Source organism: Hemicordylus capensis, chromosome 3 (genome assembly GCF_027244095.1).
Source record: "Hemicordylus capensis ecotype Gifberg chromosome 3, rHemCap1.1.pri, whole genome shotgun sequence".
NCBI classification, from domain to species: Eukaryota; Metazoa; Chordata; class Lepidosauria; order Squamata; family Cordylidae; genus Hemicordylus; species Hemicordylus capensis.
Genome location: NC_069659.1, coordinates 39,090,944 through 39,111,917, shown reverse-complemented (window position 1 = coordinate 39,111,917; position 20,974 = coordinate 39,090,944). Strand labels below are relative to the sequence as shown.

Here is a 20,974-nt window from a genome sequence, read left to right as displayed (position 1 = left end):
ATGAGAGGTTAAAATATTGGTTATCTTTCCGTACTCGGCTTCACAACCAGGTTGAGCAGAAGTAACCTCTTGCTAAAAACTTTGGACTGGAAGTAAGTCTCATTGTGCAGTATCCAAACACCACAGAAATCAATGAGACAAGTTAGTCATGTCTATCTTAAGTCCATTAATTTCAGTGGGACCAAATCATAAATAACTCAGTCTGAATGCTATCCACTGATTGCAATGCATATTAATTCTAAATATATGATAAAAGCTATGATTGCATGCACACCTACTTGAGTCCCATTGAACTCAGTAGGAACAATGAGATTGGAAGTTTTGACCTTAAACTAGACAATTGATTGAATTTTAGGGATATTGTCACAAGCGATACCACCATTCATTCATTTTTGCTTAATTAGGCTCATGATTTTTGTTGTTGCTTAAACTGGTCTGTAATCTAAATGAAAAATTTACATTGGCTAGTATGTACATTAAGGCAAACACTGCTCAGTTTTGAGCTCTGTCTCAAATTAACAAAATTCACAATGGCACAATTAGCCCCTTGGAGTGAGGGAGATAATGAAGAAAATAGGGAAGGGTGGAACTTGGGGGCCCCGAGTTCTTTGAACCCATCCGCTCAATTATAGCTACACTCCTGTATGTGGAACAGAAATCAGAACATTTCAAACTGGATGCATGATTTAGCTGGTGTAATTGCAGGTGATGAAAATGTGCACATTAATTTAAGCACTGCTTATGGAAACAGCCATGCAGCCCAATCCTAAGCATATTTGTTCAGATGTCAGTCCCACTCAATTCAATAAGGTTTACTCCCAAGTGCATAGGACTGTATTCTTAGGCTGCACTCCTAAACACACTTACTAATGAGTAAGCCCAGTTGGATGCACTGGGACTTAGTTCTGAGTTAACATACGTAAGATTGTATTTTTACTCTAATTATATGATATAATTCTCACTATCCAGTTTTGATTCTAAAAGCAGTTCTTGGCACTTGAACCTAATAAACATGTTGGTGGCAGTTATGCAGTGGATTAACTGGAGGGAAAACCACATACAAGGACATTGTATATCTTTGTGATTGACAAACACTTTTGAAATCAGCTGCATAATACAAAGCGAAATTAATTCTTTTGAAAATGGATGGAGTGTCAGATAGGGAGGGACTAGTATTTGAGACTGTTGTCAATGTGGAGAGCAAAAAAAACACCAACTAATTTAATCAGACAGATAAAGATCATATACATTATGAGCACTATCTAGCTAACATTAAGTCCCATTTAATCCCATAGAAGAGAAGCACACAGTGAAATTATTCCTGCTGAAATCAGTTCTAAAACTGTGCCTGTGCAAGGCAAGAAAGTACATGTGTGCAGTGGTAGCATCTCAACCTCTGAAGTGCAGGTGCTTGTGAAGGGGTTTTGTTTGGTTTTGTAGCTGATCTGCCCTTCCCCACATTGCTCTGAGCAATGTGCATTTATTTATTTATTTATTTGATTTATATACCGCCCTTCCAAAATGGCTCAGGACCTTATGTCTCTGAGGGTCATGCAACCCTCAGGGACATAATTGCATGTTGCCCAGAGCATATTCAGAGAGATTGGATAAGGAGCAGGAGATCTCAAAGCAAGAGGTTGCTCGGTAAAACTGGAGGAGTGAAAGTCACAGGCATGACTTTCTGGATATGAGAGCAGAGAGATGAGGAGTGTGGGAGGCTAAGAGGGTAAGGGTGAGAAGTTTGTGCTGGATCTGGGAGCAGCCAAAAAGACACTAAACAAGAAATACCTCTTCCTGCACCAAAAGGTCCCTTGTACAACAGTTCTACACTTTGGGTCTTTTTTTGTAAATGCCATATAACGTAATAACATAAAATAAAACTCAGCTTTGACTTCTTTAGATTGCTTGCGTATACACAGGAAAAAATAGATCATTTTATAATTTTAGTTAACAAGCACTAAGATTTAGATCTGTATCAGCCTTTGTAGTTGAATTGTTTCTGGATTATCCTTAATAAGCCCCTTTAAAGACCTGTAGTCGTGAGAGAGATACAAACCTCTGGAGTGATAAAGTGGTTCTATGCTGTGTTCGCATTGTGGATGCTAGTGCAGCGACAACCATCTTTAAGAACAATTCATGACCCTTCTACACATTATATAGCATTGTATGTGATATTATGTTGTCCCTGTCAGGGTCTAACAAGGCCACCGGCACAAGGTCACAAGGGAGCTGTTGAACCAACAAACGACTGGTCCCTGTTGAAGGTTTATGTAGCTGGCAAGAGACCCAGCCCTTACTGAATCCTCAGGCCAGCCCTACCTCTAGAGGAGGGCTGGCCTCCTCCTCCTGAGTAGCCCCCTTGGGTGGGAAGCCTTGAACAGCCTCGTGAGCATTCTGCCTTGGAAGCTGGAGCTCCGCTCTGGTGCTGTGTCACCTTTGCTCCTGAGGACTTGAAGGTGCTGGTGGGGTTCTACAATGGGGCAGGAAACTCACTGTGGGGCACTGGGTCCCCAGTGCCCCATGAAGAGTGACTGGCTCTGGCTCCTCTGGGTCTGAGAGATCAGGAGGGCTGTCATTGGGACTGGGGATCCAGGCCCAAGTTGGCTCCTTCCCCTCCTCCAGGAGGTCAGAGTCTGGGTGAAATCCAACACATATGCTTGGTTGTCTTGATGGACAATAGAATTCTGGACAGGTAGCAAAAAGAAGTAAGTCAGGCTGAGGCAACCGAGGGATGGTGAAGCAGGCTTACAGACTGTGTCTTAGGAGCAGTATCTGGAATTCTGTTTTGTACTTAAACTAACACCAGTAAATCTCGAGTGGGTATATTTATAAGGATAATGGAGTCTTTGGCATCATAACTAAAATGTTTGGCAAACTGAAAAGCTACAGACTGAGCATATTTTCATGATGGACTTACATTGGTTTGACAGTCATTTCTTCTTCCCAGGGAACCTTGATAATTGCCATGCTATGAGGAGGGGCTGGGGATTTCAATATCTTTTGGAGAATCCTCAGCATCTCACCAAAGATTCTCAGAATTTTTTGAGAGAAGCCACAACAATTAAAGTGGTGTAAAAGTGATACAGGATTATAATGTAATACATGTTGGGACCATTTCCAGCTGTTGTTTGAACCCTATGACCACAATTCAGCACACAAGTTCACATAACCCCATTGATTTCAGTGCATTTTAAAGAGTCTCTCCGTGTTAAACTGTGGCCTATATGGACATAATTTCTTTCTTTACTGTAACCTGTCTGTGTACAGAAAAAGACCAGATCCAAGTTGCTATCAATCTTACCTCCTACAGGGAAGGAACTGTTGCAGATCTCAGGTGGCAGGGCTTGTTTGGAGCTGTGGTATACATGCCAGCTAGCCACAAAGTGATTTTCTAAATGTCATTTTTGCAGTGTCTCTAGAACAATTCAGTCTCTACTAAATGGTTTCAGTTGGGTGCAATAAAGTAAACTTTGAGTGACACATACTCTTCATTTTGTGTTGTGAAAATCCGGACATGTAGGGCTTGCAATTGTGCCCAGCCCATGTTGGCCCCCGATTGGTGATCTAGAATTGATTGGTCTGTGATTGATGTAGTCTGGATGTGATTGCAAGTTCTTCATTTGTGAATTCTTACAACACAAATTGGGAGCACGTGTTCCGCTCAGATCTAGGATCCCCCCTTTCCCACCAGTCTAGATTATCATGAGAATGCACTTTAGGAACCTTGTTGGATCAGACTATTTAAATCTGTTGGGACCCATCTAGTCAAAGATCCTGTTTCCAACAGTGGCCAGCAGATGCCTACAACAGGCTCACAAACAAGACATGGCAGCAGCAGTAATTTGATTTCTTTGTATGACAGAAAGGCAATCAAATAGTTTGTAATGATTAAACAAATTAGGTGCTTCCAGTGGCCTTGTACGATGTACAGTATCCATCTATCAATGTATCAACACCTGTCTCAATAGTCGTGAGCCTTAGTTAATGAGCTTATGTTTGAGTGAGATCAGATTAGACCAGTTCAAGTTGATTAGGATAGAATGCAGAGTGCCCTATATTCCCTCCTTCCTAACCAGTTGTATTGATCCATTCAATAGAATGATGCTTATCTTGATGAGCACCCACACTCTTGTATCTCCCACTGAACTCTGTACAGAAATACTCATCCAAGTTGCACAATGTGACCTCTGATAATTAAAATAAATGAGACTTGTTGCAAGAAAATTTTTGGAATGATGGAAATTAGAGAGCACAATTCCTATTAAGAGCTATTAAGAGTCTCTGATCACCCTCCTAGCTATGTAAGAAGTGTTTTGTAATGTATAAAACGTTTACTCCAATAGAGTTGGTTTGATTGAATTTCTCACTTTGGCTGGTTGGAAATTGTGTTTTGCAATAGGAACCACAACATGTAAGACATGCTTAATGATCCTTAAAATGGATGTAAATCCAGCCTTTGGGGAAATGGTTTGGGATGGATAGCTTCATTGCCCACTGGAGAAATTCTAGATTCATTAGGTTAGAAGCTCTGTATTTGCTGCAATTTGTAATTATAAAGGCATTATTCCCATACTTCAGTAACATGTATATTATGGACATGCCAGTTATAAATCGTTCTGAAATGGTGAGCGGAGTGTCCCTGGGGAAGTCTGAACATTCACCACTGGGCACAGTGGCGCTAAATGACTGAAGTTCAAGTAGGTGCAAATGGGACCCAGGCATTACCATGCACCTATTTCCCTAGACTGCAAAGCAAATGTGAAAGAAATGGGCTTACTGTATGGGCTGTAACCACACAGCGGGAGTTCTAATTATTAGAAGGCATTGATCTTTCATAGGGCCCGGCCATGATGTAAGTGGAGAATTACCACTCTTATATTGCCCCCATTCCTTCCCAACAATAGTGCCTTTTATTCCACCACTTCACCCCCACGTTCCTTCACAACCAATAGTAAAGTTGCCTTAGGGGTTTCCCCCACCTCCCAGACAACTTAGAATTTCATTGGGTCTCTTACCCCATTTTTTCTCATTTGAACTGCTTGCCTACTGAGCAAGCAGCTCCAGGTGAAATGTCAGTTGTCATTGTGATTTAAGGAGGTTCACTATGACAAAATATGCAAACCCCTGTTCTGGATTCCAAAGCTAATAGAAATAAAGACCATTCAATAGTAAGGCTATTCACACGACTGCTGAGTGGGAATGGGAGTGTGGGTGGGGGAACTCACCCCTCAGATGAGCAAGAAAATGCTGCTGGGACTATGGCTTGCGCTCCAAGATTATATGTGCTGCTCCAAGCAGCACGGATCTCTGGAGGCCAGGACGATGTGTCCAAGACCCCGGATATCCCACGATGAGTGCAGTGCATTGGGGGATACCCCCGTGAGACAGGCATTCTAGGCGCCCATCTCTGTATATTTGGGGTGCATGCAACCTGAGCATACAAATGACTCCGTACCTGGGGTAAAGGGTGCACCTGCGCCCTTTAACCCAGGCTTGCGGGGGAGGCACAAGCGCAGCCCTATCCAGGTAGGGCTTCCCTAACCTGGGTAGGGCTGCTCGTGTGCATAGCCTTGGTATCTAAGGCGATGCCTAGTCTGGATGTGATCCTGTTCCAGTAGAAATCAGTAATGACTCCCATGGATTTAAACAGAGTAAGATTGTACCCAAAATATTCATGACTGAGTGCAGCCCTTGGGTGTTGATCGCTTTTTTTATTTTTTCTATTTACAGAATAGAAATTGTATTTACAGAAATTCTATTTACAGAAATTTATTATTTACAGAAATTTATAGAAATTCTATTTACAGAACAGAAATTGTAGAGTTATTGATTGATCATAAACATAATTTAAATGTATTAGGAATGCAAGGGATAGAGGCTTTGGAAAGTGCAACAATAGACAGCATTCCTGTTACTCTAGATACTTTTGATATTTACACATTGATTGAGTTGTCTTTTCGGTTGAGTTTTAAAATGTGTTCAATAAACATATATATTTTAAAAAGCTGATCAAAATGAAGTAAGCAAAACATTATTTTCATTATAGAGGATATCCCTTTAACAAATTGTCTTTTTTGTTGTAGTAGTATAAGAATAGAAAATGAAACCAAACTGATCGAAGGATGGTAGTGTCTTCCTTATAAGAAAGGCTAAACTGTTTGAGACTACTTAGTTTAGACAAAGACTAGAAACTGGGTTCATTCAGTGAAACTGATTTGCAGTAGATTCAGAACAGGCAACGTGTATAATTACTACTACTCCTAGAACACTTATTTATATACCACTTTTCAACCAAAGTTTTCAAACAGAAACTTTCAAACAGAAAAACAAACATACATAACATTCTTCCCTGTCCCCACAGGGCTTACAATCTTAACAACTAAAACAACATAAGGTGGACACCAGCAGCAGCCACTAGAGCAGTGGTCCTGTGGTGGGGTTGGATAGGGCCAGTTGCTCTCACCTTGCTAAATATAAGAGAATCACCACTTGCGGGGGGGGGGGGGAAGCCTCTTTGCTTAGTTAGCAGTTTATGGAATTGGTTGCCACAAGATGTGGTGATGGCCACAGGCTTAGCTGGCTTTGAACTGAGATCATTTATGGAGGACTGGTCTGTCAATGAGCATTAGCCATGATAGCTGCATGTAAACTCCAGCTTCAATTGTAGCAGTAGTCTTCTGAATGCTAGTTTCCATGGCAGGGGCAGAGCCACCATTGAGCGAATGGGTTCAAAGAACACTGGCTGCCACCCCTTAGGGGCCGCACCTCACACCCCTGACACACATCCTGTGTCTAATGTCAGACACGGGTGCATGGTCTAGGTCCTAAACGGGGCCTCACGGCCCCATTTGGGAGCTAAATCAGCCAGCGCTGAGTTTGCAGCACAGCCAGAGCAGCTCTCCCTGCCTTTAAAATCTGGGGCCACGTGGGCCCATTTGGGACCTAAACCACTCCCCCGCGACTGGCATCAAGCACAGGGGGCATGGCTAACTGCTTCCTGTGTCAGACGCTGATGCAGGGGGCAGGGCTAGGGGGGCTGCAGTGGGGGGCTGAACCTGTGATGCCTGCCTGTTGCATGGGACAACAGCAGGGGATAACTGTTGCTTTCATGTGGAGGTGTGAGCTTCTCAGAAGCATCTGGCTGCCACTGTTGGAACCAGCATGCTGGACTAGATGGATGGACCCTTGAGCTGATCCAGCAGAGTTCTTCTCACTGTGTCTTATTTCTAAAGGAGAGTTGCTCCCAGAGGAAGATTGTTCCAAGAGTGGCTGGCCTCTTAGACTTTATTTACTTTAGCTTTCTGTAGCAATTGAAACTGCATGACTCCAGCAGTGTTCCCTGTAACAGGGATTCCTGGATTTCGTTGACTACAACTCCCATCATTCCCAGCTGCAATGGCCTTTGAGGATTATGGGAGTTGTAGTCAATGTCATCTGGGGATCCCTGTTACAGGGAACCCAGGCCAGATGTAACGTGCAGTCATCCTGCAGTAATTTTGTGATTCCATAGCCTTCGTGTACTTTCAGTTCATAGCAATGACTAAACTGGTTTTCAGAAGCATCCCTCCTCTAAAAATACTAAATCTTGTACTTCGACAAAGTAGATCCTCTTGGAAAGTGCTTGGAAGAGCTTCCCCTGTGACCAAAGCCCATGCTATGACCGCGTAGAAGGGAAGTTGGCTGAAGATGATTAAGGAGTCTTTTTGGTTCATTTCTGATTTTTTTTTTGATGCAGCACTCACAATTTTTATCCTCCATTTCCCTAACAGTAGCTGCTTAGCAAAACCAACAAACAAATACACACATGATGGTGAATTAAAGTAGCTATCAAAAAGAATAAGTCATCGTATGTGTGTGTGGGTGTGTGGGGGAGGGAATAGGTGTATGCATGATTTCGATCAGAAAACCAGTTGGTAGGGAAAGGGTTACACACAATCCCCTTCCACTGTCACTCCACTCAAAATTGCCCCTCCTGAAGCTGCTTTCTTTTTATTTATGGCTTTAAAATTGGGTCAGATACATTCCATTTTTTGTATCTTTTTGTATTTTGTTGTTGGAAATCCCAATAGGCTTTTTTACACATGTCTGTATGTTATGTGTCATTTCTGTTTGCCCCTTAGAGCTAGACTGGGTTTTCTGAAATAAGTAGTCTTGGGAGTTAATCTAATGGACAGCTCCATGTGTACACATCATTTTGAAAACCTGAAGTCATCATTTTGTGTGTACGTGGAGATTTCTATCTGGCCAAGACTCGCAAGGCTAATAACAAAAACACTCTTCATTGCAAGATTTTTGTTTTAATGCTCTTCAAAGTATCTGTCGCAAATCCACAACCAGAGAAGTATATATCTATATTAAGTTCATTTACCTAGTGTATGTTGACAAATAAAGCTCAAGGGTGTGTTTGCTTGTTGAATTAAACATTTGGATAGCATAGCTTCAGAGCAGTCCTATTGATTGTAAGTGGGTGGAGTTTTACACCTTTCTGAGATGACCAAGTGTGCTTTGTTGTTCTCACTATCTATTCCTAACATTACATCTTTATAATTCCGAATCTTTCAGATTATTTTTATTTCTGTGTAAATATTACTGCGGAGTCATAATGAATATCTGTAGGGTTAACTGGTTTTCAAAGCCCAAGATAACAGTATTAAAAAGCTGTGAAAAATAATATTTGAATACACGATTAAAAATAGTAAAATCAAGTGGCATAGGCTCAAAGCTCTTTCTTTCTTTTAGTCCTGATTTAGAAACAGATACAGTTATATTTCCTGCTGTCTCCTTGTTCATCCAGCCACACACAGAAGGGATTTTTTATGACTCAGTTTACCACTTCTTGAAATGTCTGGTCAACCTTTAATGCAGCCTTAAATGCACTTGTGTATGTTTTAAAGCCAGTGCAGTAATGATTAGTAATTAATCTGAAGGCTATTTTAATGGCTTTCCTGAATTAATGAGGGGGGATTATATAGCATAATTAACAGCAACTGGTCAGCATTTGTGTCAATGTTGTTCTTATATACAGAAAAATAAATAAAATTAAGCAATTTCTTAACGTTTCCTTAGATTCGGTTTCGCACTTGGTGACTGTAGCGTGTGTGTTCACGCCATTACAAGTCAATCAATACACCACAGACAGAACTTGCATCACTTCTAACCCAGTCCTTTTCACTGGATTCAGTCCAAACATTCAGCTCGGTCATCAAATACAGAGTAACTGAATGATAAGAAATCAAGTGATGTATATATGAATACAACAGATATTTATATACAACAACAGCAACATTTCTTTGCCGCTTTTCAGCAAAGATTTGACTTATAAAATGATTGTGACATTTCCATGACAATAATACTGTTTTGGAAAATGCATTACATACCAAGCAAAGCTGTGAACAAACAGGAGAGTTAGAGTCAATGAATGGGCAAGACAATTCTTTCTCCAACAAGCACATTAAATAGAAATGCATAGCCTAATCTTATGCACAGTTTTTTTAGACATTAGTCCCACTGAATTCAGTGGAATGAACTTCCTAATAAATGTGTTAGGATTGCAGTCTAAAGTAAGCTGTATTAAATGTAATGGGATGTCTAAGTAAATATGCATAGGATTGAATTCTTAAAATGTATCTATCTAGCTGACTATAAATGCGTAGTAAGTGGTTTTACAGGCAGGGAAGTCTCCTTTGATCTTCTATTGCTTGGTCACAAATGTCAAAATGATGGGAAGGAGTAGTAATCCTTCATGGGGAGGGGAGTCATTGCTATTGTCCATTGGCCCTGGACCCCAAAGAAGACGTATATGGGTAAAACTAGGGCCACACTTTGTTACTACAACATTTGGGGGAGAAGCATTAGGTAATAAACATAACTCGAGTGCGGGCAACTCCACCCCCTCACAGGGACCTCCGCCTCCTAACTATAGCTGTCAGCCCCCCAAGCTGATTGGGTGAAGCAACTGGGCTGGGATCAGGCCACCAGCAGCCGCTGGGTAGCCAACTCCGTGCCACACAGTTCCTGTGCCAAGGAGGTGGCAGCCCATGCCACGCCCCCCCTCAAGCCACTAAGCTCTGAATGGGTGAGCCAAGCAATCACCTAAGAGCAGTGCATTCCCAGTCAGCCTTGGCCACGAAACCCTGAGGGGCTGTTCCATGCACCACCCTTCATCCCTAAAGGAGCCTGCAGTTGAACACTGAAGTATCCTAACCTCCACATGCTCGCACTCACCTGCCAGTGTGACCAACTCCCTAACATGACACACCACCCCTAGGGGCCTCCAATAAGCAAATCAGTGAGGAGTAGGTGAAAAAATTTCCAACCAAGGCCAATCAGGTTAGGAACAAAAAAATTCCTACTCGGCCCTGCAAAGCAACCAGCTAATCTTCCACTGAAACGGGCGGGCATCGAGCTCTGGACGTGTTGTGCTGAAGAGGAGGGGGCCGGCTCTGCAAACACGAGGTCCCAACCCAGCCTCCTGATTGGTTGCGCCTGCCCAAAAGGAATGAGGCAGGGAGGAGTGTCAGCCTGTGGCGTGGGGTGGAGTGGCATTGTCCCTTCAAAGGTCTTGATGTGCTTTAGGCTCACCTGCCCATGATCTAGAAGCCTGGGATAGACATTGTGCTATTTAAATTATTTATTTATTTATTTTTTAAAAATCTATCCTGTTTTTTTTAAAAAAAATAAAACCAAATTAGTTTAGAACAATGCATAAAATGGTAAAAAAATAAAAATAAAAACCTAAACTCAACAACCAAAACTTACACTCAGTTCAAAGTTACAGAATCAGCAGGGAAACTCAACACAAAGCAGCCCCACCAGAAGTGACTCCAAATTAAACAGTTTTACTACTTTCAGGTTAATTCAAAGATACCACTCAAGTGGTATTTCTTTCTAGTAACAATTCAATTAAAATGATTAATGAATGGAACTCATTTACCCCCCTCCTGTTATGCCCCTGGTGGCGCAGTGGTAAAACTGGTGGCGCAGTGGTGGCGCAGTGGTAAAACTGCCGCCCTGTAACCAGAAGGTTGCAAGTTCGATCCTGACCAGGGGCTCAAGGTTGACTCAGCCTTCCAGCTGTAGGAGGATGGAATAAGGGCTAAACCCTTGCATGGAAATTGCAGACAAGCTGCATGATCCTCGGGAAATAATTCTGGAAGCCAAATGGACTTTTCAAGAGACAGGAGAGCAGTGAAAATCACTTTGCATCACACTCTGCAAGGGCTTGGCTGTGGAGGAAGCCTTCTCCGCAGCTACTCCCCAGCCTCCTTGCAAAGATGCAGCCCTTCTGTTCTCCTATGACTGTGAAACATGCAGGCAATGAATTTTTTTCAACTTTAGCCATGCCTAAAAATATTATTGAGATATAATGTTATACTATATTCCCATCTTTTCACCCCAGTTTTCTCAGCTTAAAATTTTTTTTTTAGGTTTTAATCTCTGGTTTATTTTAAATTGTTAAATTGTTTTAAGTTTTTGTATGTGTTTTTAACTTGTTTTATGCTATTGTTAACCGCCCAGAGATGAAAGTTTGGGGTGGTGAACAAATCTGATAAACAAACAAACAAACAAACAAACAAAAATATGGGCAACTCCTATATTGGGCAGCAGTGATATAGGAAGATGTTAAAAGGCATCATCTCATACTGTGCGGGAGAAGGCAATGGTAAACCCCTCCTGTATTCTACCCAAGACAACCACAGGGCTCTGTGGGCGCCAGGAGTTGACACTGACTTGATGGCACAACCTTTCCTTTCCTATTCAAGTATCTAGCAATTTTAAGGGTCATTATTAGACATAACTAGAAATCTGTCCTCTGATTGAAGTGAGTCATCAACATCTAATTGCTCTAATAGTGTTTCCAAGGGGGAAGCTCTTCCTCTCCTCTCTCCCTCCACTGATGTTTCTCAGGGATCTGCTCTTTGTCCCTGCTTTCTCCCTCTACACATTGTCCCTAAGTAATGTTATAAGGTTTTTAGTTCAACCTTTTACTCACCATATTAATCTGTCAGCAAGTTACAATGCTTCTCCCTGTACAACACTGACTAGTATACATGAAAAAAATATACCAGCATATTTACTAATATACACAAAGAATGGTGTTCATGGGGAGGAAAACGAATTGAAATTATGAGCTTTTCCAGTAGCGTTGCTTTGTTAACATGATTAATTAAGGCATTGAAAACAACTCTGGAAGGACTCTTTCTAGGAAAACAAAGGGTTGAAACCATAACCTCCACCTTTTACCGGACCCTGTTTCATAATATTACATTGTAGAAAGAAAGAAAGAAGAAACCTGCTTTAACATGTATCTATTCATGAAAAGCCATGAATGAGTGAATAGCTTTATTACAGTCTTTGACTAGCAAAATACAAATACATGAGAAGCCATGATTTAATTTATCTGATGACTGACTTGTTTTCATAAAAGGTGGTGGCTTGTACATAGAGTTGTAGCCTTGGCTTTTTCTCCCCTGCCTCTTACAGTGTGATCAAGAAGACATCCATAGTTTGTTGTTTGCTTAAAATATTTTCTACTGCTATAAGCTTAACAAGCCACAAGTGAAAATGGTTGCATGAGAGTAGATTTGACATCCTATCCAGCAGAGGGCAGCTGTAGTATGCATTTAACTATCAAGCTAATCCCATGGTTCCGGTATTCCATTCTGCCAGGCCAAATCCTGGCATAATGATCTGATGCATGCCCAGCAATAGAATCAACTACTGTGGTAACAAAAACTAAGACAGCAACACTGGCAGACATGCACAGCATTCTGACAACTTTGCCAACACCTACCAATCACAGTGTTCTACACTAATGATACACCACAATCTCCATGCATAGAAGGCATCAGTAAACAATAATGGCTGATTCTATGACCTCATCCAACTCGGTACGTGCTCCCCTTCGAAACACAATGCACAACCAGATTGCCAAAAAGAGACCACAACATCTCCACAATCCTTCAGGACACTGCAGGTAAGGAACCTTTATGGAGAACCCAGAAGTGTAGTGTCCCAAGAGATGAGTTTGAACCCTGTTGTGGAAACCAGCATTTTGGAGGGGAGAGGTGTATGTGGAGCACATTTCAAAGGAAACAAAGTTACAACAGCAGACTCACAGCGGACAACACTGTAAGCTGCCCAGTAGCATAGTGGGAAAGAGAAGACAGGCATTTGAGTCCTACCCTGGGGAGAATGTGGTCTCCTCAAGGCACAGCTTACCATATGAGAGTACTGATACAACAATAAGTTCATATGAAAAAAGAGAGAACTGCCAGAACTCAGGCTTCTCACTCCACAGAGCAACACTGTAACCACTAGGCCTGTGCAAATTAGGGTTGGTAAAATCGGTCATGGTATGATTTTACCCAAATTGGAGGGGTTGAGGGAGAGTCCAAACCCAAACTTGCACAGCCCAGTTTGGGTAGGACTTTTCCGAATCCACCCAGGGGAAAAGCGGAGCGTTGTGTAGCTCCAAATAGTGTCAAGAATCTGCTTCTCCCCCCGCTCCCGATCATAGCTGGTGGTGGTGGTGGTGGTGCGGGAAGCCACCTCTCTGCCACCTGCCTGCCTGCCAACCTGCCCATGCATTTATTTTTTAATTTTTAAAAGTATTTAGCCTTTACTTTTACTTACAACTTAAAAGAGAAAGCAGAAAATTATCAGATGTTAGGTTACTTATCCTGAGATTATCTGATGTTACATCATTTTCTCTTTAATTCTCAGATATGACATATCTTTTCTTCTGCAATATCTGTGAGTACAATTTCTCAGTTACATTTAAAAACAAATTTAAAATCAAAGTATGATTGGATTCACTTCTAATAAAATACACAGGATCCAACCATCCTTATCTTTGTATGCGCCAGCTTTGAGAGTCAGGGTTTATGGCATGATTTTTTTCTTTCTCCATAGACTTCTGTGGGGTGTTTTGCTGATTTTATTGACCCCAGCTGTACTGACCTTCTGAAGGGCCCAAAAGGACCTAAACTGACATTTATGATTCAAGATCCAACCGGACCCAATACAAATCTGACTTTTTCAATCATGCACATGCCTAGAAACTACATAGCCACATGTGGAAACAGAAAGTACATAAATTATAATAAGGCATTTGTAATCTCTCAAGAGCCAAACCCATGATATTCCCTAGGGCTAAGCCCATAACATGCTCCTTCTTCCTTTCTTCTGCCCATGGGTGGGATTCCAGCCATAAAGCACAGTACCAAAGAGGATCCACATAGAAGTGTAGCTCCGTGGAAAGGCACAGGCTGAGCATACAAGAGGTCCGACTTTCATCCCTGGCTACCAGTCCCCCAGGGAAAGTGACTGTGTGGAGACATACTCAAGCAGTGGGGATGCAGCGTAATAGGCTGGCTCAGGGACCAATATCATCACTCAGGTAGCTCTCTTACTTGTTCATTCCCCTTTTGCCCAGGACTTCATGTTACTACTACTCCAGTGGCAACATGATGGGCAAGCTGCAAAACCGCAGCTCCAAGAAAGCATAGTGGTGGTGAAGTCAACACAAAAGTAACCCATCTCTCCTTATTTCTACAGTCAAAAAAGTCGGCATTTGGTTTTAGTTGTTATTGTTCATACAAATACTGTACATAGTCCAAAGCTTCCAGATCACAGTTTTTTTGTTCACAGTATACCATGCCAGGAATCCTACCTGTTCAGAGTTATCTGCTGTTGATAACTTTTCAGTGTTTCAATTGTCTAACATTATACAGTTATAAAGACTTTATAGTTTTCCCAGATTGTGCTTGGAAAATGATTTTCTCTCTCTACTATAGCTAACAGACAGTTGTATGTAGGCAGTCAAAATGATGTAGAAATCTGGTCCTACCCCATATCTTAATGAAAAAGTGTATCCGAAGCAAAATAAAATTTTGAACCCTTGTTGTTGAAGATAATATCTCTATGGGTTGTTTCTTTCTTTCTTTCCAATTGGAGACTTAACAATAGTCAGTTAGGTGTAAATATTGTTACTGGTTTAAGGAAAGGAAACTGAAACTTAGATATAAGCATAATTACCTTTGTTGCATAATTACCTAAACTGGACAGGAAGGAGCCTGGTTAATTCAATCTGAGAATAGGTGAAAACAAGTTTCAAGATATATTCCAGAAACAAAGAGCAAGTACGGGTGGCTGAACTTTTGACTTTAGGCAGATTTTACATTCATTTTGTTTGTTGTTACTATGAGGACTGGATTAATATACAATACAAGCACATTTGTATTTCTGTCACACTGGCAAAGCTTTAGTTAGTTAGATATTTGATTTCTATACCGCCCTTCCAAAAATGGCTCAGGGCGGTTTACACAGAGAAATAATAAATAAAAATAAGATGGCTCCCTGTTCCCAAAGGGCTCACAATCTAAAAAGAAACACAAGACAGACACCAGCAACAGTCACTGGAGGTACTGTGCTGGGGGTCAATAGGGCCAGTTATTCTCCCCCTGCTAAATAAAGAGAATCCTCTTAGCCAAGTTAGCAGGGGTAATATAGGTATTTTTATAGGTATAGCCTATATTCTATATTCTTATAGCCTATATTCTAATAGGTATTTTTACTGCATAGAAAAATTCTGAGAATGTAAAAGTAGTAGTATGCAGTACTGGGGAAAATAATGTGACATTTGCTGATCCAGAGTTATATATTATATACCTTTTTGTTTGTTTATTCTGTAAGCTTCTGTTGGTATATGTTACGTTTTGTCCTGGTCAAGGACTGTAATAAATATATTGCATTGTATTGTATTGTGCATAAATAGGTGGAGGGTTTGAAGTGCTTTCTTTAAAAATATGGATATATTTTTGAGGATGCAAATGTTTATGGAAGGAAGGCAGATTAATAATAATGTGGCCAGATTAAAAATATCTAGTATGAGTATATATTACTGTGACCACATGATGCTTTTTCAGTGTGCACACCTTGTTTCCCTATGAAGAATTACATGTTTATGTCTAACATCCTTATCTAGATATCATTTGGACAAAATCCCTGACCACTCTAAGGCAGGATAGTCACATATAGCCAGTTCACCACATAGGATATGCCACCCTCTACCTATCTCACAGAGGCTGGTACATGAAAAATGTGAGGAATCAAATTAGATCTTGCTTTGTGGCCTTGTGAAATGTGTTGGCAGGGCTCAAACAACCCATTGTCTGCACTCCCTATGTCAGCTCTGAAGAGTTTTACCTTAGTGAATGTGAAATTAAATTGAGACCTAGCCACTTATGTTTCAGCCTTGTGTCTAGAAATGTGGTCAAAAATCTGTATATTGTTACCTCTTACTATTTCCATTAAGGAACACAGAGGGCATTTGGGGTGGATGCAGATGGCCATTCACCATGGACTAGCACTTGTATACATTTCATGGGAGTATGTAATTGCATGGGGAGTTGGTCATCTGTAATAATTGAAAACATAGTGGTGCAAATTTTATCATGTTCCCATAACAAAACATGGGTTAGTAGAACTCGCCTCACTGTGTGGCTAGATGCTACAGATTCCCCATGCAGTTGTATGTGTTTCATAGTATATTTACAAGCCACTACCATATTGTAAACACTATCCATATTTAAAGTCTGGAATCCAGTGAAATTATACTGATGATAACTATGCCAGAAATTGACAGTGTTCTTTTAAAAGATAACACAACCAATATCCTATAAGGCAGTAGATGTACAGGTGAAACTCGGAAAATTAGAATATCGTGCAAAAGTCCATTAATTTCAGTAATGCAAATTAAAAGGTGAAACTGATATATGAGACAGATGCATTACATGCAAAGCGAGATAAGTCAAGCCTTAATTTGTTATAATTGTGATGATCATGGCGTACAGCTCATGAAAACCCCAAATCCACAATCTCAGAAAATTAGATTATTACATGGAACCAAGAAGACAAGGATTGAAGAATAGAACAATATCGGACCTCTGAAAAGTATAAGCATGCATATGTATTTAGTACTTGGTTTGGGCCCCTTTTGCAGCAATTACTGCCTCAATGCAGCGTGGCATGGGTGCTATCAGCCTGTGGCACTGATGAGGTTTTATGGAAGACCAGGATGCTTCATTAGCGGCCTTCAGCTCTTCTGCATTGTTTGGTCTCATGTCTCTCATCCTTCTCTTGGAAATGCCCCATAGATTCTCTATGGGGTCAGGTCAGGCGAGTTTGCTGGCCAATCAAGCACAGTACGCTGTATACTTTTCAGAAGTCTGATATTGTTCTATTCTTCAATCCTTGTCTTCTTGGTTCCATGTAATATTCTAATTTCTGAGATTGTGGATTTGGGGTTTTCATGAGCTGTACACCATGATCATCACAATTATAACAAATTAAGGCTTGACTTATCTCGCTTTGCATGTAATGCGTCTGTCTCATATATCAGTTTCACCTTTTAATTTGCATTACTGAAATTAATGGACTTTTGCACGATATTCTAATTTTCCGAGTTTCACCTGTATGTGCAAGGCATAATGGCTGACATCAGGAAGAAAAATTACTCAAAATTGCCCCATCAGAATTAAAAAGACAAGGTAGGTAATGCTTAACTTGTTCTTTTAATTTCAATTGGCCTACTTTGAATAATTCTCCTCAACATGTGAGCAAATATCCCTATAGCTCCACATGAACCACATTGCTAGGGATATATCTACTAGTGAGATTTATTGATTTCTATATTTCAATCACATTCTGGAGAGAACTGTCACACAGGATATTTCACAGTGTGAATAAGCAAGTATTTATTTATTTATTTATTTATTTAATTTAAATATTGATATCCCACCCCTCCAGTACATTACTGCTCAAGGTGGCTCACAACATTTATAAAACAGTTACAATATGAAATCAGACTAATAAAATCAACCAAATTAAACAAGTTAAAAATCCAAGCTAAAACCACAATCATTTTTTTTACATTCAAATTACATTTGTTTATTTAATTAAGTAAAGATTGACTTCCCGCTTACCTATCTGCGCAGTTCACATTAGCTATACATATAAACAATTGCTATAATAATTCAAAACATAGATACTCCACATAATTCAAAACATAGATACTCCTCGATTTTACCCAACCTAACCTGCTGTTACTACTATATTTCAAAACCTGCTGAAAAGTCCGTATTATAAAAATAGTTCTTTAAGTAAAGTAAAAATGGTTCCCAATCTTCTTTGAAACATTCCAAATTTTTGTCCCTTATAAGTGCTGTAAGCTTTGCCATCTCAGCATATTCCAACATTTTTTCCAACCAGTCTTCTTTTGAAGGTATTTTAGTATCTTTCCATTTCTGTGCATATACTATCCTAGCTGCCATGGCTGCATACATTAAAAATGTTAAATTTCTTCTGGAAAACTCTCCTTGAGTTATTCTCAGCAGGAAGGATTCTGGCCTCTTAGGAAACGTCATTTAAAAACTTTCTTCAACTCATTGTATATCATATCCCCCAAAGCCTTTGCCTTCTCACATGACCATCACATATGGAAAAAAGTTCCTTCACATTTTCTGCGTTTCCAACATTTATTTGAAACATTTTTATACATTAATGCTAATTTTTTTGGTGTCATATACCAAAACCACAATCATAATTAGCTTTTAAAATTCCAAATTAAATTCTTAAAGCTAAGAATTATAAAAACTTCAACTCAGTATTCACAGATTCAATATCTGGAGCATGCACTACTTGATTCAGTGCTTCAGATTCCTTCTGCCATTTGGTGATTCAGATCTGAATATTCAATTTGCCTTAATATTCGACTATATAGTATAAAGGGAAGAATAACTAAAATGGCTATATGTTCTTCATAAGTGCATGAAGTCTGCAGAATTTTGAATAAATAGGTGCAGGGTTTTCATAAAACGTAAAATTTAAAAAACTGGAGAAAAAAGCCTTATTTGTGTTTTTCAGTAGTGGGATGAGAATAACAAGGAATTGGTACCCACTTTTAAGGGCATATGCAAATAGGTGCAGGGGATTTATGTTAAAATGAACAAGATAAGGTAAGACACACAAGCTGACATCCAGATTAACAAAGCACTAGTGCAGTGAATGCACAACATTGTTGAAAATCTGTCAGGCTAGCCAGACGGAGCATAAAACAGGCAGGCAGAAGTATAACAGCAAAGTCTTACAGAAAGGAATTATCCAAACCAGGGCCAGTCCGAGTCAATCCAATCAATCCAACAGAGTCCAAAGTCAACACAGTCCAGGGTCCAAACACGGTCAGGGCAATTCATGAACACAGCCGATTAGCTCACAGGAAATTGATGTTGCTATCAGCAGGGTAGCTGTGGTACAGTCATCTTAAATAGGGTGACCCCCGGTGCTGTTAATCAAGAGTTCCTGAGTCAGCAGCTTTGCCTGTTGTTCTACACATGCGGCTCCTTAACTCTTTCTTGCTGTCTATTGGACTGACGCTTCTCCACAGCTGAGACCGGTCATGCCTTCTCCACAAGAGCTGCCTCACCTGGCTCTAATTCATCTTTGACTCCTTGTGTGTCAGACTCACTCTTCTTTGCAACTTCTGGTCCTTGCCCTCCTGCCTCTGTTGTCAGCTCCATCCCCTCCTCCAACTCCTCAGAGTCTTTCAGCATGCTCATGCCCATGACAAACATGTGCTAAGGGGGAGAGTCTATTTTACTCTGAAGCTCATTGTGCTCCCATGCAATATGTTCCTGAGAGTTGTACAGCCCTCGGGGACATATTTTTGTGAGTCACAGTCAGCTTCACAAGGAAGGGGAGAATGTCAAAAAAGCTATCTCTCCTCCACGTGGATTAGCACATGTTTGCACTAGCACTTCATTAGTCTGGATGTTTGCCACAGTAAACACAGCTCCCCCTTTCCAGTATCTTCTAATCACTTCTGCCTCTATTCAGAGACACAGCAACTCACAGAAGGCACTTGGGCTGAGAAAGCAGAGCTTGAAATATTCTTTATCCATACATCCTTCCCTGCAAAGCACTGTGATTGGAAGATAACAGAGAGGCTGAACAGATTCATTGGCTAGCTTGACTTTTTCTAAGGATGTACACAAATTGTGATTCACAGCACAGCACGATTTGCAGCACATCCCTGGCACCTTTAAAATGCAGGACAGCAAGTGCATACCTGCTCATCCGCCTCTCGCCGCCACTTCTTGTATCGTGGCCAGTTGCTGACCACTCCAATGGCCACTGCAAATGTGCATGCCAGCACCACACGAGAGAAGCTGGGGGAAGTGCTGTCGGTGCATGATGATAGCTGGGAGCTAGCGCTGTGGATACAGGAAGTGGTGGAGGAGCAGGTATGCACCTGCTCTCCTCTGTTTTGAAGGTGCCAGGGATGTGCTGTGAATCATGTTTCGTGCACATCCCTAGCTCTTTCTCCCTTTCAGCACTTGCCATATATGAAAGATCATCCAATTCCCACCCCCCTTTTGTCAGTTTCAACAAGTTTACAGTGTTTGCTATTGAGAAACAGCAGGGAAAGCCTCCAAATGACTGAATGTCTTTGAATTTCTCCAAAGTGATTCCGACATTGCTGATTCAATTTGGAGAGATTTGGAAGTCTAGCTATTCAGTTCCGAATTAGCTCTTCAATGCTCTATTTGACTGGAATCTCAGCTGAATTGAATAACAACCTGAAGCTTTACACTGCCCTGCTTCACAAACTTTCCATACCAGGGAGGATTCATGTGAGCCCTCCGTAATGCCTTGGTGATTTTTAGCTGAGTTGAAAGGGCAGAGTAGTCTGAAACCCTCTCCGTTAAAGCCATATGAACAGATATTATGAAGTCCAGAAATGTTTCCATACCTTTTGGAGAGGAGAGCTGGTCTTGTGGTAGCAAGCATGACTTGTCCGCATAGCAAAGCAGGGTCTGCCCTGGTTGCATATGAATGGGAAACTAGAAGTGTGAGCACTGCAAGATCTTCCCCTCAGGGGATGGAGCCGCTCTGGGAAGAGCAGAAGGTTTCA

At 40.9% G+C, this 20,974-nt stretch overlaps 1 protein-coding gene across 12 annotated transcripts in view; it reads left to right on the top strand.

Annotated features, from left to right (window-relative positions):
- Window positions 1-20,974, top strand: part of FLT1 (fms related receptor tyrosine kinase 1) — a 232,178-nt gene that overhangs the window by 62,118 nt on the left and 149,086 nt on the right. Inside the window, exon 4 of one of the 12 annotated variants that reach the window (XM_053305540.1) lies at window positions 13,726-13,755. The exons of the other annotated variants lie outside the window; for them this stretch is intronic. The gene's annotated coding sequence lies outside the window, so the exon portion shown is untranslated. The remainder of the gene's footprint in view (window positions 1-13,725; window positions 13,756-20,974) is intronic. 12 annotated transcript variants of the gene reach the window in all.